This window comes from Calonectris borealis, chromosome 24 (genome assembly GCF_964195595.1).
Source record: "Calonectris borealis chromosome 24, bCalBor7.hap1.2, whole genome shotgun sequence".
Taxonomy (NCBI): domain Eukaryota; kingdom Metazoa; phylum Chordata; class Aves; order Procellariiformes; family Procellariidae; genus Calonectris; species Calonectris borealis.
Window position 1 is genome coordinate 4,314,105 of NC_134335.1, and position 14,060 is coordinate 4,328,164.

The 14,060-nt window shown below is 42.0% G+C and overlaps 1 protein-coding gene across 2 annotated transcripts in view; it reads left to right on the forward strand.

Moving 5' to 3' along the window:
- The window catches only part of UBASH3B (ubiquitin associated and SH3 domain containing B), a 74,268-nt gene that overhangs the window by 14,997 nt on the left and 45,211 nt on the right, over positions 1 to 14,060 (forward strand). The gene's annotated exons all lie outside the window — the stretch shown is intronic.

Sequence of the window (14,060 nt, forward strand, 5' to 3'; positions counted from 1 at the left end):
CGGCATATAAGTCAGAAGAAAAAGAGGCTTATATTCTACCTTATTCAGGTTAACATTTCTTTTTCAATACTAGTGCTTAAGATCTTCTAACCACACGGAGGAGGCAAGGGAATCTAACATCTAACAGAAGAGCTTTCTTTAAAGATGTAGATTGCATTATAGGAAATGAGAAGCAATAATCAAAGGAAGTTCTTCATTCTCATTATCAGTTCTCACCGTCTCATTTCTCACAATAGAGTACTTCTGTATATCAAGCACAGCCCCTCTCAATTCTCTTCATTGGAGACTGGAGCCTCTCTGCCTCTCATCATCGCAACCTCTGCACAGCCACAGTCACCTTCCCCAAGCCAGCATGGATTTTGCCTTTACTTTTAAACAACTCATTTTCAAACCGAGCAAAAGACGCAGCTCCTTTCCCTCAAAAATCAATCGCTATCAAAGCCTTCTTTTGTCTACCCTCATTCAGAGCACACTGACTTGAAGAGGAATCATTCCCTTGAATTCAGCAGCCTTTGAATCGGGTTGTAAGCATTGATTTTCTTCCCTCACTTGTGTGCTGGTTATATCCAAGTCATCTATAAACTAGCTTCAGCCAGGAAATGTGATTAGCCTGGCCAGCGAGACTGGCACAGCTTCAGCTGGTCAGAAGACCAGGCTGAGAAGAGAATGTGTAAATGTTTGCAATAATTGGTGACAATGAATCTTCTATGCTGATGGCTGAATGGGATCTATTAAGACATGCAGAGAAGGACATTTAGGTTCCCATTCAAGAAAGCCCTAAACAGATGTTTACATCCCATTGATTTCAGTGAATGGGATGGACTGAGTAGAGAAATATTTTGCTGTCTCCCTCCCTGTGCCAGCTAAGCACAGCGGGCAGCCTGTCAGAATAGGAGTCGTTTCCCCACTTTGCATGTGTTCAAAATGGCTGCATAAAGCAAATGGCAGTAGGACACCCAACCCTCCAGGTTTCAGAGCACAGTGTGCTTTACCGATACCGGTTAAAGTTTTCAGAAAGCACTGAAGTAACTAGAAGGTTTGACTCTGAGGCGGTTTCTGAGTCACTGTGAGCATCCAGCTCTGTGCCATTTTCGCCCCACCGGGCTTTCGGTGCCAGCTGACATATTTGCAGAGGTTCGTCTCTGCAAGCGACGTTTGAGGAAACGAGAAGACCAGATGTGGAGAGGGCCGTAGCCGTCGTGACCTCCCGTCCAGCTGCAGAGGTATCCTTCACTGCCTTCCCGCCCCGCAGAGGTCATTCAGCATTACTGTAAACACGTGGCAAACCTTTCCTCCCCATCGTGCTAACACTTTCCAGGCATGCTCCACCGGCAGCTTTTGCCGGGGCTATTGTGCATATTTTTTCCCCTCACAGTGTCTGCGCTTTTGCAGAATCTCATATTCCGATGATGTGATAGCTCACAGCAAAGCAGCACTGAACATGTCCCAGAAACACGGTCCCTAGCTTCCCTTCCATCCCTTCCCTCTCCCAGGAGCGCGTTGGACGGAGTGTAGCACACAACTGTCCTTGCTCTGGGCAGGAAACAAAGGTCAGAAATCTGGAGCTGTAAATCTGCCACCGGTGGCCATTTCTGCTTTTAGCTCTGGTATACAGAAATACACTCTGGTGAAAGGTGATTTCGCTGGGCCACCTTAGGTGAAAAGAAATGTTGAAATACGGGATTTTTGTGTCTTCCTCTCCCCTCCTCCTTATGCTGCATTCAAAGGAGAGAGACAATAATTCTCCTCCCTGAACTCTGCAAGTTTTAAAATTGCTATGACTTTTTATAAGTCATATTCTTCTGGTTTCTTGCTAAGGCCAGGGCAGCCCCTGGAGCGCTTCTGACTTTTACCCATTTCCATAATCTTTACGAGCCACCACAGAAGCACAGAGTATCTAGAAGATAGTGGAGGCCCCTTCCTCCACCCAAACACTGGTACTCGGGTTTCCTCCCTGCTCTGCCTCCCCTACCATCCTGGGGAGCGTGTCATGACACAACACAGGGGCAGTTTGTCTCCTGTGTATTTCTGAATCCGGGAAGGAAAGGAAGGGGCTTCTTCCATCTCTGCAACCCTTCTGCAACTGTCTAGCTCACCCAGAACATCTTAAGGCAATTGCATATCTATTCAAATGCAACATATCTATAATGCTGAAAATCCCTGAGATTACTTAGGGCTAGTAGCTGTAAAAATATACCTACTTACTCTGTATATACAGGCATATGCACACATTTATATACAAATACACAAGCATATGTTCCTACAATATATACAATGAAGTATGCAGGGTATATACAGTTGAAGTTAGGCAGCAATTTGTGGCCGATGTGTGGTTTTCTTTCTTTTTTTTTTTTCCTCTCTACAATACAAACCAAACCATCAGAATTAGCAGTAGAAGCCAGGAGAGCTTGTTGGTTCGGAAGAGAACCTGGAGACTGACGAAAACACCACTTACAAAAGCTGAATGACACATCCCAACCAGCCAGCGAACTATTGCGGAGGGTCTGCAGTGTTAAGCGTTCAGACCACAAGCAACGTATATGCAAGGGCTGGCACTAGAAACACAAACCTGTCCTACAACATATTTGTTCTGATGAGGTATGTCTTCCTGACCACCGTCGTAGGAACTTGATGCCTGATTAATAAAATCTTACATTTGCATAACATACTACATTACTATTTCACCCATGCTTTGCAAGTTGTGGCCTGGATTAACAGCGGGCTATTGTCAAACTATATACAGGACAGGGCTTAAAAAGAACAGGACGCACAGCAAATCACCCTCAGATCCTTATTGAGATGAACAGTGTTTTGGGGAAAGTGGTGTGTATATGTTGTCTTGCAAGGCCTCATTTTCTGTGGTTTCGTCTCATAGATGCACACCATTGCATGGTTGAACGTATACAGGATGTGAGCCAGTGGTTTCAGGAAATGAATGGGCTTAATTCTGATCACGTTTGCACAGTGATAAATGAGCAGTCCAAATCCCCTGCTGCCAGTGGGGCTCTACCACGGTTATCACACTGAACTCAGCGATCAGTCCTGGCCTGCTACGATACGAGAGATGTCAGAAATCATCCGTCCATGCTATAAAGAATAATGGCTTGCCCTTCCTCTAATGGGCACGCATAAAAATATAAGACTTGCACCTTATATAAGCCCGTTACTTGAAAGGTTCATTTAGCTTAATACGCCACTACGCTGTTCTTCTGTTCTTAGTCTGTGCCAATCAGTAACTTGGAAATTTGCTGAGCCAAACTTTGCATTTGGCCCAAAAGGCTTGAAAGCCATCACTAAGCCATCCTAATTTATATTTCCTTTTCTTAATGCATTTATACTTTAACCTCCACAATACTATGTGCCAGTAATTTCCACCACTCAGTAATGCATTATCTTAAAAGTACTTGAGTTTGTTTGCTTATGTTTTTAAGCACAAAAGACCTTGACTCTTTTAAGCTCAGATCTCGGGTTGCCTGAATAACCATCTAAATCAACTCCAGAGGATGCCCAAGGTTCCTAAGCTTTTATTTTAGGTGACTCAGTTAAACACACCTAGTTATGCGAGAAGCATCCAAACCTGAATTTAGCAAACGAGATTCAGCAGAGAGGACTGAATTTTACTGGTAAAAAAAGGTAAACATCTGCCTTCCCACTCTCCCCAAAGATACCTAAGCCCGTTATTCCTCAGCCACTCGTGTGGGTCCTGCTTGTATGTTTTTAAAATGGATAGACCTGGGAAAAAGCATGGACATGGCATGCCCTTAGTTCTTTTAAATGCATTTGACAAAACTTAGTTATTAATCTTAGTATTAGTATAAGTTTTACAGCACAGAAAGTATTAGATCAGACATATTTTAGCCCTGGCCTTCAAGGAGTATTAACAAATCCATAGTTCATCTGGGCTGGGCGTCTGCTTGCTATAACTCCATCAAGTACTACGCTGAGCACATTATGGAGAGGTTTCAAAGACAACACTGCAAAGCCACATGAAAATCAATGGGAGCACAGTTCTCACTTGTAATCAAATCATAGCAAATACAGTTTAGAAGTCCAATCTTATTGATTTTTGAAGGAAATGGAGAGAACCTGAGGATGTACGTTACTGCAAGAGTCCAGACAGAGATCGGTGGCTATTATTTAGCTGCATTCTCTTTTAATGGGAAACAAAAAGGCATCCAGTAGAAGTGGGAAATCCCCCTTCTCCCTTTTAGATAAAAAAATGAGCTTAAAGTTTCAACGTGAGAATCTTGTCTCCTCCCTGCTGCTTGGGATTCCCCTATTCTCCAGTCTGCAACGAGGGCTGTGTAATACTCCAGTATTGAAGTATTCTGAACTCAGCCTAGGTTGAACACCCCAGAAAGTTGTCAGCGAGAAGAAGAGCAAGCCATTATCAGGCAAAGCAGTCATATTTTTCTGGGATGAAATCCCAGCCAGCTCTGGGATGAACAGAATTATAAAACCAGTTCACAGATTCATGTAGAAGTGTGATAAAAGCAAATCCCAGCACCTAATTCTTTTGATTCTTAGCTGAGCTTATTATTGGATGGATGATAAAGGTTAATTGAATGTGAGGGGGAAATGATACAGGAATAGTTGGAAGCAAAGTCTGCCCCTTTGGTCTGTGCAGTTTGCCTAGAAGAAAGTACCCCCATGCGAGCTTACGTCTGTACAACCAGGAAACTGGAAGGACCTCAGAATTTTTCCTGCAGTTAACATAGTCTACAAGCTGAACAAGAGCCAAATTGTGAAATCACTGGGATCCCTGCCATTCAATTTCCTTCAACCTGAATGGAAAGGTCACAACCTCTACATTTTAAAAGTGACTAAGACTAATAAACAGCTAGGCTATCTTTTGGTAGCAGAAGAAGGTGTCATTGTATCTGCTATGTGGGTGGGAAAACACCTTACTTCTATTTGGTGTCTCTTTTGTCTATTCATTCATCCCAGACACTTGATAACAGACCTTACTCTAAAAGCTGTGGCTTGTCCCCTGAGCAGCAGGCAGTGTGCAGCCCTTCAGCTGGGTCTGCAGGTGAGCACAACAAAGGCCATGAAATCATGCTATGACCACCAGTGATTTCATGCTAGCTGTACTTTCACCCCTCTTTCTTCAGAACAGGTCACTTGAATTGCAAGAGGATTTTCCCTGAGTATAGTTTGCAAGAAAAAGATGATCCTTGGCAAAAAAGGAGAGGCCAAAAGGTTCAGGGACAATTGCAAGGCTACCGGGATAAGGACTCTACCCCGATGAGTTCGGGCGGAAGCACTTTGACAGTGAAGACTGAAATCTGCATGTGTAGTATGAATGAACCTTTATTCTGCAACCAAATGCACACCAGATGCTGGGATTAAAACTGAAAATTTTCCCTCTGGTCCTAGGAAGGCAGAATAAAATCTAAACATGGACCACTTCAAAGCTCAGCAGCGTTTGAAAGCTACTTTGCTGTGATCTCTGGTGGTTCTGCTCTTAGCAGGTGCAGCGGTTGTAGTTGGCAGGAGATTCAGCTGCTGACGGTATGGAAAAAGCTTCACACAAACAGGTCACTTTTCAGTTTTGGAGTGAAGCTGAAAGTCATGTGAATGACCAAGTATTGGGCAGTTTTATAACCACTGGCTCCCCCCCTGCACAATCACACATCCTGCACACGTCTTAGACTGGGGGGGGGGGGTTGCCAAAGTCTACAGGATTACAATTTGGGAAAATACTGAAGGAAGAGAATTGGTTCATTGGCTTCTGTTACAGCCAGCAGCTAAAACTATAGATTACAGCATCACATAGTCCACTTTCTTGCATGTTTGTGCTGAGAGATGATAAATCTCAATATTTGCCATATAAAGCCCCTCTATCTATTGTTAAGAGTGATTCCACTGACACAATAGTCTTTTATGCAAAAGCCTCAGAGCATTTTACAGTACCGCATGACGGGAGCCACCCTGTGTGTGCAGAGTGGGATGTCCTGTGTGAAAGCTGCTTTCCAGGCACAGGAGTTGCCCCTCCAAGACCCTGGCTGCTGCCTGTCCGTAAGAATGCTGCAAGCTCCTTATTCAAGCTTTGCTTTCAATTCCTTGCAGCAACTTGAGCCATTACGGATTTACCTACTTGGTGGCTTGTCGGGCAGCTGAACACTCTCAGATACAGCCCAGGGCTGTGCTAGTTTATGTGGAAGGGGAATAACCGAAATGATAGTGCTAGCGCAGAAATTAAACTGCTTTGTGAAAGAAAAGCTTAGTGAAACAAGGGCTGAGACCTATGCAAGACATCTGACCCACTCCCTTTTTGATGCTAAGAGATCCCAAGGATGATATACTGTTTACTCCATTCTCTGTCTTCTCTGTTTAAGCTGTGAGTACTTCAGGGCAGGGATTGTGTCTTATCCTTTGAACAAGCAGCAGCTCCAGGCCTGAAGGAAGTTAAAGCATCTCTCAGCTTGCATATTTTAGCATGCCTGAGGAGCCTGGCTGAGAAAGCTCTGGGGAACGGCACACGGGGTTCAGCTCTTAAACTAGCAGAATACACAAGAAGGGAGAAAGTATAGTAAACAGCTCTGGGTTATTACTGTTTATTTGATAGGGGGTTTGGGGATGTAGGTGGTGTGATTTTTTTTTTCCCAGTCAAATCATCATTTCTTGACTATTGGGCTGTGCCATGTTATAGTGAGAATTGATGGTTTGTTCCTGTGGAAATAGATGGAGCATTCGAAGAAACAACACCCTATTAGTTATGAGCAGATTTAACACCCCTGCAAAGCTACCATCTGCCACCAAGAAAGGGAAATTAAAGCAAGATGCCTGAGATTCAGATGGCTGCCAGGGTTTGACTGCCTCCTTGCTTTCTGCTTTCCCTCTAAGCAGTGATTCGTTCTAGGTAAGCATCAGCAGAAAAGAAAGCTGACATGTAGTTCAGGTGGTGTGCCATTAAAAGAGCATTTCTGTAACTTCTTGAAAGTGAGAAACTGTTGGGTTTGTTTGGGGTTTTGTGTTTGTCATTGATAATTGTCAGCCTCGGGGCTATAATTAGCTTTTCTGTACCATGTATTTATACAGGGGAAAACGGTGCTTTAAAGATCATGAGTTTCCCTCTGTTAACAAAATGGTTGTACCACATGCTGTTTGCTGTTTGCTGTTTTCAGGGCTCAGATGATTGCAAAACTAGCAGTACCGTTCATTTCGCCCCATCGATAGCACAGGAAGTGGTTCTCTGAATATTTCCTAGACAACTACAAGAAGGAAGTACTCACGAAGGCAAGACTCCCCAAATGTTACACTCTGGGTCCAGACCAAAAGACCGGGGGGAATTATATTCATATAGGGACACCCCAGCCTACAGACAAGGGCAGTGCCTATTCCATCACGGTCTTAATCTAAGCATGGAGGCAGAAGAAGAGAGCAAGAACCAGGTGGTATTACACAAGTCAGATGGATTCACTGCTGGCTGAAAGAAGAGATACTTTGGTCTCTTTGAAGTCATGCAAAGAGACTGGTGTCAGCAGGGGCAGCGTTTGGATAAAGGAGAGAGGAGTTTCATTGGACTTGAGGAACTTTGCATGAATTTATAAATTAGACTGTGGTGCTTTTCGATATTTCCCTAGAGGGTTGCCAAACTCCAGCCATAGCTGGAGACTGAAGGACACATCTGTGGCACTGCACTGGGATGTTATCTGAGCTGTGATATCTCTGCAGTGCCTCATTGCGCTGGAATGCAGCATCCTACCATGAGGGCACTGAGCTCTTTCAGGGGGATGGGGAAAATGATGCCAGAAGTATAAGTTTAAGACACCTCCCTTTTCTGGGGAGCAAGCACAGGGCTACCGGGATAAGCTGTAAGCACAGAAATGACCAACCAAGCCTGTTGGGTTTTTTGGTTCTTCCTCTCTTCCAAATCAGTCAACATGGTGTGGTAAAAAAAGCAAGTGCGCCAGAACTTGCTCTCCTGCCCATTTGCAAGGTCAAAATGACTGACCCATAAAAACCCCCACATTCAGGATTATTCCTATGCTGATAAAACCCAAATTAATTTCTACAAATGTAGGGATATGCTCAACACATGAAAATCAGAGTTGCCTGGAAGTAGCTGGACCAAACCATGACCATTATCAAGGTGATGGTCTTTACAGAAAAGGATAGACAATGCCAGAGACGTGAACTATTCACCATTATTAATAAAATTCATAACATGACTCAGTCAGATGTTTTCATCTCTAATGAGCTTAGATAATTCCAACATGAAATTTTACTGTATATGCTTCCTTTTTTTCTTCCTTTATAAATGATGTCCCCACTCATTCTGCCACTAACATTCCTGCTTAACTTTTTGCCCTTAAGTCCCTGAATATATTATTATCTATGAAAAGACGATTCTTGAGGCAACAAACAATAGGTGCAGAAGAAAGATGAGAGATATGTTTTTTTCTTCCAACGTTCAGTGAGTGGGACAGGGGAATTAGCTTTTTCCTTGTTCTTTCACTGAATTACCATGTTTTAAGTTTAGCTACTAAACCCATTCGTGCCATAGTTTTTTCTCTGTTAATGACTACCTGAGACAGCAGCATAGAGTTTAATCCACTGAGCGCTGTAAAGCATTCTGAAATTCTCAGAAAATAGGGTGCAGGAGTAATGCTTACCTTCAAATTACAGAAAATTCAAATTTATTCCTAAGTGAAACACTGTCCCTTTAAGTCATTAAATATGTAACTGCAATACAGACACACTTAAATAAATTATTTAAAGCTATTTCTAGTTGTGCGTGGGAGGTGGGTGGGCGATGAAGTTGATACTTAGTGGTTAGAGCAGCCTTTAGCCTTCACATTTCTCCCCGCTTTTGCACAAGCATTTTTTTTTTGTCTTTTTAACTCCTCTGTCTGTTACAGACAATTGAGCTGGCTTTGATCAAACTTTTTGGGGGGTTGTGAGAGTTTATTCTAATTCTGCAGTTTTCTCAGGCCTACTTATGCACCTTGAAAATGTCGGTTTGCAACAACACAAAAGCAGCCTTGCACTGTCCCGTCAGTGACATGATGAGAGGCCAGGAAGGACTCATCACGCTTCAGAAGGCTTGTCAGACTCTTGGCTTCTATACTTTTTATTTAAGGATTAAAACATATCATTTCCATGGGATCCTAGTGGCTTTTTTCATGAAACTTCATCTGTCTATAACCAAAACTCAAAAATCGTTCCTAAGCCTGAATTACAGTCCTGTGAATGTTCCTTAATGAACCCAAAATTCAATACCAATTTCTCTCCCCATCTATCACTGCAGTACCCAGGTACAAACGTTCCCACTGCAGGAGACGGAGCAAATTACATAAACCTCAATACTGACTTCTCCCTTTTGCCACATTTCTTTATCTTCTATTTCCTCTTATAAAAAATTGTTGGTTAGGAAAAATTCTTAACAGATAATTTGGCCTTTTTCTTTTTAACAAAAAAAAAAATTACTTTAGCCAATGATCTTAGTATGAATAGGATTTAGTTTCAGAGAGAAGCAGGAAAATAGCAATGCTAGAAGGTAAAAAGTGATGACTCTCTGAAAAAAACTGACCAGAAAGGTTATTACAGGATCGAAAAATAAGCTGCAGTTGACTTAGATCTGGATTAAGAAGGAACTACAGAGACTCATGCACTGAGGACAGACACATACACTGACAACTTGAAAGCTGAATATATCATTCCTGTAAATGGCTTTTAATGTGTATTTGTTTATGAGTTGCCTCCCTGAAACCTATATATAAGCCTAGCATACATTTTCTATCTCTTTCCACAGCTGTAATCTGCTAGTCCCCATACAGCACGACCACAATCAGATTTTGTTGACTGGACGTAAAAAATACTTACCATTTTAAAAACAATTTCTCAAGTTAATAAGAAAAATCTATTGAAGTTTTGAAAATGCCCGCGTTTTTAAGGAGCTCTAGCTTAGACACAGCAAATACAAATGAAGCCGCTTGCTCTATCCTCACAGACCTTTATATACTGTAGTACAAGGGAAGAAAATTCTGGTTCCTCACAACTAGTTGTTACGATATTTGCATTAATAATGCATATGCTGGTAGAACCAAAAAGCCTCCTTCTGACATCAAGGTCACAAGCTAGTAAGCACTGTTCATACGTATATTGGTGCCCTTTACTACAAAAAGCTCCACCTAAGTAATGGAGAGGTAACATCATGTGAATACAGACAGGGAAAATGCAAGGAAAGATGGGGACTGTAGCACAGGAAGAACTGCCCGCTTCATCATCCGATACAGAGATGGGCTTTGCATGGCAAATGGAGTGCAGGACTGCAAATTGTCTACCCATAGAGCTTCCTAGAAAGACAGAAACATTAGCCCTTGTAACATACCATGTATGGATAATGTGATTCATTTCCCTCTGCAAGTTACTGACCCCACACTGAGCTACATTTCAGCATGCACAGCATGAACATTATAGATGAGCTCTAACTTACGAAGTCTTTCAGGGATGGGGTTTTCAGAGGAGCCTAAAGAAGTTAAGCAATTTAGATCTTTGCAAAACAAGCTGATTTTTAAAACCAAAGTTGTTTTGGGAAGCTCACACTTCAGTGTGCCAGAAAAAATCCCAGCTCAGGTGCTCCAGAATGCACAGGAAGAAAAAAATCATCAAAGACACTGTCCTGCCAAAGTACCTACAGCAGAGACCTATCGACAAAGCAAGGAAATTCAGAGAAAAGCTGCAATGAATGAATGGAAGGAATAAAATGTAGGTTGGCTGAGTGACAGGGATATGAATCTCATGCGCTTGCTGGAGCATCATGCACTGGGGAAGCGGTTGGTACATAGGACTAACAGCCCAGGGCTGTTACCAGTTAGTGGACACGCTCTCTTGATGGGACTGCCAAAGCTCTGTGCTCTGGCTCTGAGGACCTTGGCTTCAAACCCTGCTTTCAATCCATGCAGAAAAAGTCCTTCCTTAAGCAGCCAGAAGGCAATGCAATTAAGGTTGCCTCGTGAAGTTCATAAAGGCTAATGCATGAAAACGAGCAAAGACAAATTACGGTGGAATATTAGGAAGAACATTTCTAATTGTAAGGTCAGCTGGCCTCGTTCCTTCAGCCTCTGAATACTGAGCTGAAGAAAGCAAATGAGACGATACTACTGGGAACAATTCTGTGCTGTCTGGGAGATGGGCAGGATGAGTAATATGGAAACTCCTTCTCTATAATATAATGCACTTTTTCAGCCTTTCTCTAGAAATCCAGCCACAGTTTCTGGCACTTATTTATGAACCTGTATCCTTAGAAATTAAAACCTTTTCTTTGGTGCTTTTGCCAAGCTGTTTTTTCTCCTCACTGGCATGTTTCCTTAGCGTAGTTTAGGATGTTAGCATGGGCTTTACTGATTCAGGAGAAAGAAATATCTCCTATCCTTAAACTCTCAGTCACTGCTGGAATTGGTCTCCAACTCATGTTCACATATTTGGCTTTTCTTTTTGGTTTGTTTTCAGAGTTTGGCTGTGACTTGAGCTTGAATTACAAAAATAAAACATGCGCACACTGAAAGAAAAAAACTCTGTTCTCAATGTTTCCTGCCATGAAAAGCCAGATACTCTGCCCATTCTGGCCTTCTTTCCAAGCAGCTCTTGTAGGCTTGTGTGGTTCTTGTGCAGTTTAGTTCAGAGGGAAGCCTGGGAAACCATCACCTTGAACCTCTCTCCAGTCTTCTCACTGCTTAGGATCACCCACTAACTTCTTGGTTTTTCCCTATGCCTGTTTTCAAACTGTAAAATGGGAATATCCCATTAGTAACCCAGGCACTCCAGCAAAAAACAGCAAGCTTTTTCATGAGAGTGTAACTGTGGGAATTAGCTTATTTGTCACAAATGTACCAGTGATTAAAACTGTTTCAGGGTTCATTCATGCCTCAGTGGGGAATGTGAGGTGAATATGAATATGTATGTACATTTTTGTTCTGTATCTCATATCTTCCAAGACAGCTGTGGGGCGGGGGGGATGGACAAATAGTAGCATTATTCTGAAGTATGTGTGAGTATATCTCACACACTCATGTACAGGGAAAAAAATCATAAGATGGTGGTAAAATAAGCCTTTGTGTAATTTTTATCTACAATTTTCCACTATGAGTCACCATAATTTACATGTTATCTAACATTGAGAGTCCCAAGTTTATGTTACTTTCTGTTCTATTCAATGCTCAGTGGGAGAAATGACTTCTTGAGGCTTATCCAGCCTGCTTGGAAGAGGTCCTCTCGGTCTGAAGGAGTTAATGGTTTGCTAGAATAACTGTCATCAGACAATTGTGTTACAAAGAGCAGCAGTTACCAAAATACATTTTAGCCTGCAGCATATAAGAACAATACAGCTATTGTATTGTAACCACAGAACTTGGCACACAGATAAGCTTGAAAGGGAATCATGTTTTGTTTATTACGGAAGTGATGGAATCCATTGAAAGGTTATTGTTTGACTCCTTTTGAAGCAAATTCCAGCCCCTTTGTGAAGGGTGTTTGCAATCTTTGGGTCAAAGGCAGAAGAGAGTTTATTCAGTGGTGTTACCTTTCTTCCACCAGAGATTGTCTGGAGGATAACAAAATCAACCTGCCTCCAGGTGACTCTTCAGAAACCCCTACCAAGCTATAATTTCGATTACAAAGGCAAAGAAAGGCTGAAGTGTTCAATAGAAGAGTTTATCAGAATTTTCTATTTTCATCAGAAAACCCACTCGCTAAAAATAAATCCAAGTTTGAAATCAGAACATTTTCAGCTCTTTTCAACGATGACAAAAAAATGCATGTTTTGTTTGCAAACATGTAGTTCTCAGACAGGAAAAAAGTTGATTTTCAGACTACATAAAATGCTTAATCCTCATGGAAATGGACAAGGTGTGAGGCTGTCACTTATTTGGCTTTTACCCAGGATCATGTGTTCTGGTCTTAGTAAAGGTCCTCCATCACTTGATCTGTAGCACCCTAGCGTATTGTACTGACGGTCTCAGTTGCCATTTTACACGTTGCTTTGGCCACAAGCAATGTAAGAGGCTGCCTGCGTCCTACAGCTGATGCCAGAGGCAAAAGGCTTAAAACAAACTCAAGGAAGAACTTTTTCATGCAGCAAATAACTGCAGCGCGGAAGTCACACAGGCAGGGTGTTGTAAAGGGGGAAAGCGAACATGGGTTCAGAGATCATCTATCACAGTCATTCAGATGCACTTTTTGGCTCAAGAAATACTTAAACTGCCAGTTGCTGAATGCTGGGAAGGTGCAAGGGTATGGGCAGAGGAAGATGACTTCTGTGTGCCTGCTTTCATACTGGTTTTAAGTACTCACTGCTGGCCACGGAACAGGAGAAAATAATGGTCTGCATGGGCCTTTTATCTGATCTAATATAACACTTCTCAAGTATCACAAAGATCAAGTGTCAAATACTGCAATTAAAAAAAAAATCAACAGTGGATTAGAATGCTCACAGAGAATGTTTTTTCAACAAGTACAGACTTTTTTGCCTTTTCTGTATGACTAATGTCTGAATTAATTCAAGCCACCTTGATTTGAGAGAAGAGAGGAGGATAATGATGGGGATTTTAATATAGTGAGTAGATTTTTAAATGGTAGTGGATTGCCCCCAAAAATGCTCTTGCAGGTCTCCTTAATAATGGGATGAAGGGATACAGAAAATTAGCCACATCCTCACCATAAACTGCTATATATTTTTAATTCCTGTGGGGAACTGCCACAAAGTTTGAGGGATGGAAGAATTGGAGTTTCTGACGGCTTTTTCTCTCCATCTTGCACCTCTCCAATAGGGGACTGCAAAACTTAGGGCTTATGACTAAGGACAGAAACTCATGAGATTGGCTTAAAGACAGTGAGATTTAATAACCAGAACATTAAAACTTGAATTTTTTCTTTTTTTGTCATGATCTCTAGGGTTTTAGGATACACTTAAGTTGTTTTCTTAAGCGTTTCTCCCCAGCCAGGAAGGATATGGATTGACTTTGCTTTTCCTAATGAAACTCATTGATTCTGAAATAATCACTTGATATTAGGAGCTGTGCCATTAAAAAAAAAAAGGAAGTAAAATTACAGGA